Genomic DNA, 12,500 nt, shown 5'->3' on the forward strand with positions numbered 1-12,500 from the left:
GTTCTAAATGCTTAATCCCTATGTAAAAAAGTTATCTAAGCAAGAATATGTAATTGAAAAAAATTAGAAAAATTTATTTTAGCCGTAAATCGAAAATAATGGGGACACCGGAGCTGTTCGAAGCGCCGAGACGCGCCGCGTACGGCCGAATATTTTCTAAGTCCCAACGTACCGATCAAGAGTAAAGTACCATTTTCCTACATTAGATTTCGTTCTAAATGCTTAATCCCTATGTAAAAACGTTAGTTAAGCAAGAATATCGTATTTTTAAAAAAATCTAATGATAGGATTTCCCAGAAAATTGAAAAAACCGAAAAATGTCAAGAGTAAAGTGCCATTTTCTGACATTAGATTTCGTTCTAAATGCTTAATCCCTATGTAGAAACGTTAGTTAAGCAAGAATATCGTATTTTTAAAAAAATCTAATGATAGGATTTTTCAGAAAATTGAAAAAACCGTAAAATGTCAAGAGTAAAGTGCCCTTATTTTAAACAATGTATCGTTCTAAATGCTTAATCCCTATGTAAAAAAGTTATTTTAGCAGGAATATGTTATTGAAAAAAATTAGAAAAATTTATTTTAGCCGTAAATCGAAAATAATGGGGACACCGGAGCTGTTCGAAGCGCCGAGCGTGCCGCGTACGCCCGAATATTTTCAAAGTCCCAACGTACCGATCAAGAGTAAAGTACCATTTTCCTACATTAGATTTCGTTCTAAATGCTTAATCCCTATGTAAAAACGTTAGTTAAGCAAGAATATCGTATTTTTAAAAAAATCTAATGATAGGATTTCCCAGAAAATTGAAAAAACCGAAAAATGTCAAGAGTAAAGTGCCATTTTCTGACATTAGATTTCGTTCTAAATGCTTAATCCCTATGTAGAAACGTTAGTTAAGCAAGAATATCGTATTTTTAAAAAAATCTAATGATAGGATTTTTCAGAAAATTGAAAAAACCGTAAAATGTCAAGAGTAAAGTGCCCTTATTTTAAACAATGTATCGTTCTAAATGCTTAATCCCTATGTAAAAAAGTTATTTAAGCAGGAATATGTTATTGAAAAAAATTAGAAAAATTTATTTTAGCCGTAAATCGAAAATAATGGATCGAGCGAATCGGTCGATTGCGCCGAGACGCGCTATGATGCAACAGACGAGCGATTGGAACCCCCGAATATTTTCAAAGTCCCAACGTACCGATCAAGAGTAAAGTACCATTTTCCTACATTAGATTTCGTTCTAAATGCTTAATCCCTATGTAAAAACGTTAGTTAAGCAAGAATATCGTATTTTTAAAAAAATCTAATGATAGGATTTTCCAGAAAATTGAAAAAACCGAAAAATGTCAAGAGTAAAGTGCCATTTTCTGACATTAGATTTCGTTCTAAATGCTTAATCCCTATGTAGAAACGTTAGTTAAGCAAGAATATCGTATTTTTAAAAAAATCTAATGATAGGATTTTTCAGAAAATTGAAAAAACCGTAAAATGTCAAGAGTAAAGTGCCCTTATTTTAAACAATGTATCGTTCTAAATGCTTAATCCCTATGTAAAAAAGTTATTTTAGCAGGAATATGTCATTGAAAAAAATTAGAAAAATTTATTTTAGCCGTAAATCGAAAATAATGGGGACACCGGAGCTGTTCGAAGCGCCGAGCGCGCCGCGTACGCCCGAATATTTTCAAAGTCCCAACGTACCGATCAAGAGTAAAGTACCATTTTCCTACATTAGATTTCGTTCTAAATGCTTAATCCCTATGTAAAAACGTTAGTTAAGCAAGAATATCGTATTTTTAAAAAAATCTAATGATAGGATTTTCCAGAAAATTGAAAAAACCGAAAAATGTCAAGAGTAAAGTGCCATTTTCTGACATTAGATTTCGTTCTAAATGCTTAATCCCTATGTAGAAACGTTAGTTAAGCAAGAATATCGTATTTTTAAAAAAATCTAATGATAGGATTTTTCAGAAAATTGAAAAAACCGTAAAATGTCAAGAGTAAAGTGCCCTTATTTTAAACAATGTATCGTTCTAAATGCTTAATCCCTATGTAAAAAAGTTATTTAAGCAGGAATATGTTATTGAAAAAAATTAGAAAAATTTATTTTAGCCGTAAATCGAAAATAATGGATCGAGCGAATCGGTCGATTGCGCCGAGACGCGCTATGATGCAACAGACGAGCGATTGGAACGCCCGAATATTTTCAAAGTCCCAACGTACCGATCAAGAGTAAAGTACCATTTTCCTACATTAGATTTCGTTCTAAATGCTTAATCCCTATGTAAAAACGTTAGTTAAGCAAGAATATCGTATTTTTAAAAAAATCTAATGATAGGATTTTCCAGAAAATTGAAAAAACCGAAAAATGTCAAGAGTAAAGTGCCATTTTCTGACATTAGATTTCGTTCTAAATGCTTAATCCCTATGTAGAAACGTTAGTTAAGCAAGAATATCGTATTTTTAAAAAAATCTAATGATAGGATTTTTCAGAAAATTGAAAAAACCGTAAAATGTCAAGAGTAAAGTGCCCTTATTTTAAACAATGTATCGTTCTAAATGCTTAATCCCTATGTAAAAAAGTTATTTTAGCAGGAATATGTTATTGAAAAAAATTAGAAAAATTTATTTTAGCCGTAAATCGAAAATAATGGGGACACCGGAGCTGTTCGAAGCGCCGAGCGCGCCACGTACGCCCGAATATTTTCAAAGTCCCAACGTACCGATCAAGAGTAAAGTACCATTTTCCTACATTAGATTTCGTTCTAAATGCTTAATCCCTATGTAAAAACGTTAGTTAAGCAAGAATATCGTATTTTTAAAAAAATCTAATGATAGGATTTTCCAGAAAATTGAAAAAACCGAAAAATGTCAAGAGTAAAGTGCCATTTTCTGACATTAGATTTCGTTCTAAATGCTTAATCCCTATGTAGAAACGTTAGTTAAGCAAGAATATCGTATTTTTAAAAAAATCTAATGATAGGATTTTTCAGAAAATTGAAAAAACCGTAAAATGTCAAGAGTAAAGTGCCCTTATTTTAAACAATGTATCGTTCTAAATGCTTAATCCCTATGTAAAAAAGTTATTTTAGCAGGAATATGTTATTGAAAAAAATTAGAAAAATTTATTTTAGCCGTAAATCGAAAATAATGGGGACACCGGAGCTGTTCGAAGCGCCGAGCGCGCCGCGTACGCCCGAATATTTTCAAAGTCCCAACGTACCGATCAAGAGTAAAGTACCATTTTCCTACATTAGATTTCGTTCTAAATGCTTAATCCCTATGTAAAAACGTTAGTTAAGCAAGAATATCGTATTTTTAAAAAAATCTAATGATAGGATTTTCCAGAAAATTGAAAAAACCGAAAAATGTCAAGAGTAAAGTGCCATTTTCTGACATTAGATTTCGTTCTAAATGCTTAATCCCTATGTAGAAACGTTAGTTAAGCAAGAATATCGTATTTTTAAAAAAATCTAATGATAGGATTTTTCAGAAAATTGAAAAAACCGTAAAATGTCAAGAGTAAAGTGCCCTTATTTTAAACAATGTATCGTTCTAAATGCTTAATCCCTATGTAAAAAAGTTATTTAAGCAGGAATATGTTATTGAAAAAAATTAGAAAAATTTATTTTAGCCGTAAATCGAAAATAATGGATCGAGCGAATCGGTCGATTGCGCCGAGACGCGCTATGATGCAACAGACGAGCGATTGGAACGCCCGAATATTTTCAAAGTCCCAACGTACCGATCAAGGGTAAAGTACCATTTTCCTACATTAGATTTCGTTCTAAATGCTTAATCCCTATGTAAAAACGTTAGTTAAGCAAGAATATCGTATTTTTAAAAAAATCTAATGATAGGATTTCCCAGAAAATTGAAAAAACCGAAAAATGTCAAGAGTAAAGTGCCATTTTCTGACATTAGATTTCGTTCTAAATGCTTAATCCCTATGTAGAAACGTTAGTTAAGCAAGAATATCGTATTTTTAAAAAAATCTAATGATAGGATTTTTCAGAAAATTGAAAAAACCGTAAAATGTCAAGAGTAAAGTGCCCTTATTTTAAACAATGTATCGTTCTAAATGCTTAATCCCTATGTAAAAAAGTTATTTTAGCAGGAATATGTTATTGAAAAAAATTAGAAAAATTTATTTTAGCCGTAAATCGAAAATAATGGATCGAGCGAATCGGTCGATTGCGCCGAGACGCGCTATGATGCAACAGACGAGCGATTGGAACGCCCGAATATTTTCAAAGTCCCAACGTACCGATCAAGAGTAAAGTACCATTTTCCTACATTAGATTTCGTTCTAAATGCTTAATCCCTATGTAAAAACGTTAGTTAAGCAAGAATATCGTATTTTTAAAAAAATCTAATGATAGGATTTCCCAGAAAATTGAAAAAACCGAAAAATGTCAAGAGTAAAGTGCCATTTTCTGACATTAGATTTCGTTCTAAATGCTTAATCCCTATGTAGAAACGTTAGTTAAGCAAGAATATCGTATTTTTAAAAAAATCTAATGATAGGATTTTTCAGAAAATTGAAAAAACCGTAAAATGTCAAGAGTAAAGTGCCCTTATTTTAAACAATGTATCGTTCTAAATGCTTAATCCCTATGTAAAAAAGTTATTTTAGCAGGAATATGTTATTGAAAAAAATTAGAAAAATTTATTTTAGCCGTAAATCGAAAATAATGGGGACACCGGAGCTGTTCGAAGCGCCGAGCGCGCCGCGTACGCCCGAATATTTTCAAAGTCCCAACGTACCGATCAAGAGTAAAGTACCATTTTCCTACATTAGATTTCGTTCTAAATGCTTAATCCCTATGTAAAAACGTTAGTTAAGCAAGAATATCGTATTTTTAAAAAAATCTAATGATAGGATTTCCCAGAAAATTGAAAAAACCGAAAAATGTCAAGAGTAAAGTGCCATTTTCTGACATTAGATTTCGTTCTAAATGCTTAATCCCTATGTAGAAACGTTAGTTAAGCAAGAATATCGTATTTTTAAAAAAATCTAATGATAGGATTTTTCAGAAAATTGAAAAAACCGTAAAATGTCAAGAGTAAAGTGCCCTTATTTTAAACAATGTATCGTTCTAAATGCTTAATCCCTATGTAAAAAAGTTATTTAAGCAGGAATATGTTATTGAAAAAAATTAGAAAAATTTATTTTAGCCGTAAATCGAAAATAATGGATCGAGCGAATCGGTCGATTGCGCCGAGACGCGCTATGATGCAACAGACGAGCGATTGGAACCCCCGAATATTTTCAAAGTCCCAACGTACCGATCAAGAGTAAAGTACCATTTTCCTACATTAGATTTCGTTCTAAATGCTTAATCCCTATGTAAAAACGTTAGTTAAGCAAGAATATCGTATTTTTAAAAAAATCTAATGATAGGATTTTCCAGAAAATTGAAAAAACCGAAAAATGTCAAGAGTAAAGTGCCATTTTCTGACATTAGATTTCGTTCTAAATGCTTAATCCCTATGTAGAAACGTTAGTTAAGCAAGAATATCGTATTTTTAAAAAAATCTAATGATAGGATTTTTCAGAAAATTGAAAAAACCGTAAAATGTCAAGAGTAAAGTGCCCTTATTTTAAACAATGTATCGTTCTAAATGCTTAATCCCTATGTAAAAAAGTTATTTTAGCAGGAATATGTTATTGAAAAAAATTAGAAAAATTTATTTTAGCCGTAAATCGAAAATAATGGGGACACCGGAGCTGTTCGAAGCGCCGAGCGCGCCGCGTACGCCCGAATATTTTCAAAGTCCCAACGTACCGATCAAGAGTAAAGTACCATTTTCCTACATTAGATTTCGTTCTAAATGCTTAATCCCTATGTAAAAACGTTAGTTAAGCAAGAATATCGTATTTTTAAAAAAATCTAATGATAGGATTTTCCAGAAAATTGAAAAAACCGAAAAATGTCAAGAGTAAAGTGCCATTTTCTGACATTAGATTTCGTTCTAAATGCTTAATCCCTATGTAGAAACGTTAGTTAAGCAAGAATATCGTATTTTTAAAAAAATCTAATGATAGGATTTTTCAGAAAATTGAAAAAACCGTAAAATGTCAAGAGTAAAGTGCCCTTATTTTAAACAATGTATCGTTCTAAATGCTTAATCCCTATGTAAAAAAGTTATTTAAGCAGGAATATGTTATTGAAAAAAATTAGAAAAATTTATTTTAGCCGTAAATCGAAAATAATGGATCGAGCGAATCGGTCGATTGCGCCGAGACGCGCTATGATGCAACAGACGAGCGATTGGAACGCCCGAATATTTTCAAAGTCCCAACGTACCGATCAAGAGTAAAGTACCATTTTCCTACATTAGATTTCGTTCTAAATGCTTAATCCCTATGTAAAAACGTTAGTTAAGCAAGAATATCGTATTTTTAAAAAAATCTAATGATAGGATTTTCCAGAAAATTGAAAAAACCGAAAAATGTCAAGAGTAAAGTGCCATTTTCTGACATTAGATTTCGTTCTAAATGCTTAATCCCTATGTAGAAACGTTAGTTAAGCAAGAATATCGTATTTTTAAAAAAATCTAATGATAGGATTTTTCAGAAAATTGAAAAAACCGTAAAATGTCAAGAGTAAAGTGCCCTTATTTTAAACAATGTATCGTTCTAAATGCTTAATCCCTATGTAAAAAAGTTATTTTAGCAGGAATATGTCATTGAAAAAAATTAGAAAAATTTATTTTAGCCGTAAATCGAAAATAATGGGGACACCGGAGCTGTTCGAAGCGCCGAGCGCGCCGCGTACGCCCGAATATTTTCAAAGTCCCAACGTACCGATCAAGAGTAAAGTACCATTTTCCTACATTAGATTTCGTTCTAAATGCTTAATCCCTATGTAAAAACGTTAGTTAAGCAAGAATATCGTATTTTTAAAAAAATCTAATGATAGGATTTTCCAGAAAATTGAAAAAACCGAAAAATGTCAAGAGTAAAGTGCCATTTTCTGACATTAGATTTCGTTCTAAATGCTTAATCCCTATGTAGAAACGTTAGTTAAGCAAGAATATCGTATTTTTAAAAAAATCTAATGATAGGATTTTTCAGAAAATTGAAAAAACCGTAAAATGTCAAGAGTAAAGTGCCCTTATTTTAAACAATGTATCGTTCTAAATGCTTAATCCCTATGTAAAAAAGTTATTTTAGCAGGAATATGTTATTGAAAAAAATTAGAAAAATTTATTTTAGCCGTAAATCGAAAATAATGGGGACACCGGAGCTGTTCGAAGCGCCGAGCGCGCCACGTACGCCCGAATATTTTCAAAGTCCCAACGTACCGATCAAGAGTAAAGTACCATTTTCCTACATTAGATTTCGTTCTAAATGCTTAATCCCTATGTAAAAACGTTAGTTAAGCAAGAATATCGTATTTTTAAAAAAATCTAATGATAGGATTTTCCAGAAAATTGAAAAAACCGAAAAATGTCAAGAGTAAAGTGCCATTTTCTGACATTAGATTTCGTTCTAAATGCTTAATCCCTATGTAGAAACGTTAGTTAAGCAAGAATATCGTATTTTTAAAAAAATCTAATGATAGGATTTTTCAGAAAATTGAAAAAACCGTAAAATGTCAAGAGTAAAGTGCCCTTATTTTAAACAATGTATCGTTCTAAATGCTTAATCCCTATGTAAAAAAGTTATTTTAGCAGGAATATGTTATTGAAAAAAATTAGAAAAATTTATTTTAGCCGTAAATCGAAAATAATGGGGACACCGGAGCTGTTCGAAGCGCCGAGCGCGCCGCGTACGCCCGAATATTTTCAAAGTCCCAACGTACCGATCAAGAGTAAAGTACCATTTTCCTACATTAGATTTCGTTCTAAATGCTTAATCCCTATGTAAAAACGTTAGTTAAGCAAGAATATCGTATTTTTAAAAAAATCTAATGATAGGATTTTCCAGAAAATTGAAAAAACCGAAAAATGTCAAGAGTAAAGTGCCATTTTCTGACATTAGATTTCGTTCTAAATGCTTAATCCCTATGTAGAAACGTTAGTTAAGCAAGAATATCGTATTTTTAAAAAAATCTAATGATAGGATTTTTCAGAAAATTGAAAAAACCGTAAAATGTCAAGAGTAAAGTGCCCTTATTTTAAACAATGTATCGTTCTAAATGCTTAATCCCTATGTAAAAAAGTTATTTAAGCAGGAATATGTTATTGAAAAAAATTAGAAAAATTTATTTTAGCCGTAAATCGAAAATAATGGATCGAGCGAATCGGTCGATTGCGCCGAGACGCGCTATGATGCAACAGACGAGCGATTGGAACGCCCGAATATTTTCAAAGTCCCAACGTACCGATCAAGGGTAAAGTACCATTTTCCTACATTAGATTTCGTTCTAAATGCTTAATCCCTATGTAAAAACGTTAGTTAAGCAAGAATATCGTATTTTTAAAAAAATCTAATGATAGGATTTCCCAGAAAATTGAAAAAACCGAAAAATGTCAAGAGTAAAGTGCCATTTTCTGACATTAGATTTCGTTCTAAATGCTTAATCCCTATGTAGAAACGTTAGTTAAGCAAGAATATCGTATTTTTAAAAAAATCTAATGATAGGATTTTTCAGAAAATTGAAAAAACCGTAAAATGTCAAGAGTAAAGTGCCCTTATTTTAAACAATGTATCGTTCTAAATGCTTAATCCCTATGTAAAAAAGTTATTTTAGCAGGAATATGTTATTGAAAAAAATTAGAAAAATTTATTTTAGCCGTAAATCGAAAATAATGGATCGAGCGAATCGGTCGATTGCGCCGAGACGCGCTATGATGCAACAGACGAGCGATTGGAACGCCCGAATATTTTCAAAGTCCCAACGTACCGATCAAGAGTAAAGTACCATTTTCCTACATTAGATTTCGTTCTAAATGCTTAATCCCTATGTAAAAACGTTAGTTAAGCAAGAATATCGTATTTTTAAAAAAATCTAATGATAGGATTTCCCAGAAAATTGAAAAAACCGAAAAATGTCAAGAGTAAAGTGCCATTTTCTGACATTAGATTTCGTTCTAAATGCTTAATCCCTATGTAGAAACGTTAGTTAAGCAAGAATATCGTATTTTTAAAAAAATCTAATGATAGGATTTTTCAGAAAATTGAAAAAACCGTAAAATGTCAAGAGTAAAGTGCCCTTATTTTAAACAATGTATCGTTCTAAATGCTTAATCCCTATGTAAAAAAGTTATCTAAGCAAGAATATGTTATTGAAAAAAATTAGAAAAATTTATTTTAGCCGTAAATCGAAAAGAAGTCTGTTCGTTTCTCTGTCTCTCTCGCGCGATCGAACTATCGATGTTTCCCGACAAACTATTGGAAGTTTAATTAAACTTTATACATGAAATTACTCGTTTTGATCCCCGCTACACAGCCGTATACTTTTTATAATTTTGTGGAATCGGGAACCTTGAAATATTTATCATAACGCGGATCGACTGTCTCTGTCTCTTTCTAGATCGGAAGAATCGATGTTTCCCGGCAAACTATTGGGAGTTTAATTAAACTTTATACATGAAATTACTCGTTCTGATCCCCGCTACACAGCCGTATACTTTTTATAATTTTGTGGAATCGGGAACCTCGAAATATTTATCATAACGCGGATCGACTGTCTCTGTCTCTTTCTAGATCGGAAGAATCGATGTTTCCCGGAAAACTATTGGGAGTTTAATTAAACTTTATACATGAAATTACTCGTTCTGATCCCCGCTACACAGCCGTAAACTTTTTATAAATTTGTGGAATCGGGAACCTCGAAATATTTATCATAACGCGGATCGACTGTCTCTGTCTCTTTCTAGATCGGAAGAATCGATGTTTCCCGGCAAACTATTGGGAGATTAATTAAACTTTATACATGAAATTACTCGTTCTGATCCCCGCTACACAGCCGTATACTTTTTATAATTTTGTGGAATCGGGAACCTCGAAATATTTATCATAACGCGGATCGACTGTCTCTGTCTCTTTCTAGATCGGAAGAATCGATGTTTCCCGGCAAACTATTGGGAGTTTAATTAAACTTTATACATGAAATTACTCGTTTTGATCCCCGCTACACAGCCGTATACTTTTTATAATTTTGTGGAATCGGGAACCTTGAAATATTTATCATAACGCGGATCGACTGTCTCTGTCTCTTTCTAGATCGGAAGAATCGATGTTTCCCGGCAAACTATTGGGAGTTTAATTAAACTTTATACATGAAATTACTCGTTCTGATCCCCGCTACACAGCCGTAAACTTTTTATAAATTTGTGGAATCGGGAACCTCGAAATATTTATCATAACGCGGATCGACTGTCTCTGTCTCTTTCTAGATCGGAAGAATCGATGTTTCCCGGAAAACTATTGGGAGTTTAATTAAACTTTATACATGAAATTACTCGTTCTGATCCCCGCTACACAGCCGTATACTTTTTATAATTTTGTGGAATCGGGAACCTTGAAATATTTATCATAACGCGGATCGACTGTCTCTGTCTCTTTCTAGATCGGAAGAATCGATGTTTCCCGGCAAACTATTGGGAGTTTAATTAAACTTTATACATGAAATTACTCGTTCTGATCCCCGCTACACAGCCGTATACTTTTTATAATTTTGTGGAATCGGGAACCTCGAAATATTTATCATAACGCGGATCGACTGTCTCTGTCTCTTTCTAGATCGGAAGAATCGATGTTTCCCGGAAAACTATTGGGAGTTTAATTAAACTTTATACATGAAATTACTCGTTCTGATCCCCGCTACACAGCCGTAAACTTTTTATAAATTTGTGGAATCGGGAACCTCGAAATATTTATCATAACGCGGATCGACTGTCTCTGTCTCTTTCTAGATCGGAAGAATCGATGTTTCCCGGCAAACTATTGGGAGATTAATTAAACTTTATACATGAAATTACTCGTTTTGATCCCCGCTACACAGCCGTATACTTTTTATAATTTTGTGGAATCGGGAATCTTGAAATATTTATCATAACGCGGATCGACTGTCTCTGTCTCTTTCTAGATCGGAAGAATCGATGTTTCCCGGCAAACTATTGGGAGTTTAATTAAACTTTATACATGAAATTACTCGTTCTGATCCCCGCTACACAGCCGTAAACTTTTTATAAATTTGTGGAATCGGGAACCTCGAAATATTTATCATAACGCGGATCGACTGTCTCTGTCTCTTTCTAGATCGGAAGAATCGATGTTTCCCGGAAAACTATTGGGAGTTTAATTAAACTTTATACATGAAATTACTCGTTCTGATCCCCGCTACACAGCCGTATACTTTTTATAATTTTGTGGAATCGGGAACCTTGAAATATTTATCATAACGCGGATCGACTGTCTCTGTCTCTTTCTAGATCGGAAGAATCGATGTTTCCCGGCAAACTATTGGGAGTTTAATTAAACTTTATACATGAAATTACTCGTTCTGATCCCCGCTACACAGCCGTATACTTTTTATAATTTTGTGGAATCGGGAACCTCGAAATATTTATCATAACGCGGATCGACTGTCTCTGTCTCTTTCTAGATCGGAAGAATCGATGTTTCCCGGAAAACTATTGGGAGTTTAATTAAACTTTATACATGAAATTACTCGTTCTGATCCCCGCTACACAGCCGTAAACTTTTTATAAATTTGTGGAATCGGGAACCTCGAAATATTTATCATAACGCGGATCGACTGTCTCTGTCTCTTTCTAGATCGGAAGAATCGATGTTTCCCGGCAAACTATTGGGAGATTAATTAAACTTTATACATGAAATTACTCGTTTTGATCCCCGCTACACAGCCGTATACTTTTTATAATTTTGTGGAATCGGGAACCTTGAAATATTTATCATAACGCGGATCGACTGTCTCTGTCTCTTTCTAGATCGGAAGAATCGATGTTTCCCGGCAAACTATTGGGAGTTTAATTAAACTTTATACATGAAATTACTCGTTTTGATCCCCGCTACACAGCCGTATACTTTTTATAATTTTGTGGAATCGGGAACCTCGAAATATTTATCATAACGCGGATCGACTGTCTCTGTCTCTTTCTAGATCGGAAGAATCGATGTTTCCCGGCAAACTATTGGGAGTGTAATTAAACTTTATACATGAAATTACTCGTTCTGATCCCCGCTACACAGCCGTATACTTTTTATAATTTTGTGGAATCGGGAACCTCGAAATATTTATCATAACGCGGATCGACTGTCTCTGTCTCTTTCTAGATCGGAAGAATCGATGTTTCCCGGCAAACTATTGGGAGTTTAATTAAACTTTATACATGAAATTACTCGTTCTGATCCCCGCTACACAGCCGTATACTTTTTATAATTTTGTGGAATCGGGAACCTCGAAATATTTATCATAACGCGGATCGACTGTCTCTGTCTCTTTCTAGATCGGAAGAATCGATGTTTCCCGGCAAACTATTGGGAGTTTAATTAAACTTTATACATGAAATTACTCGTTCTGATCCCCG

The sequence above is a fragment of the Megalopta genalis genome, unplaced genomic scaffold, assembly GCF_051020955.1.
Source record: "Megalopta genalis isolate 19385.01 unplaced genomic scaffold, iyMegGena1_principal scaffold0406, whole genome shotgun sequence".
Taxonomy (NCBI): Eukaryota; Metazoa; Arthropoda; class Insecta; order Hymenoptera; family Halictidae; genus Megalopta; species Megalopta genalis.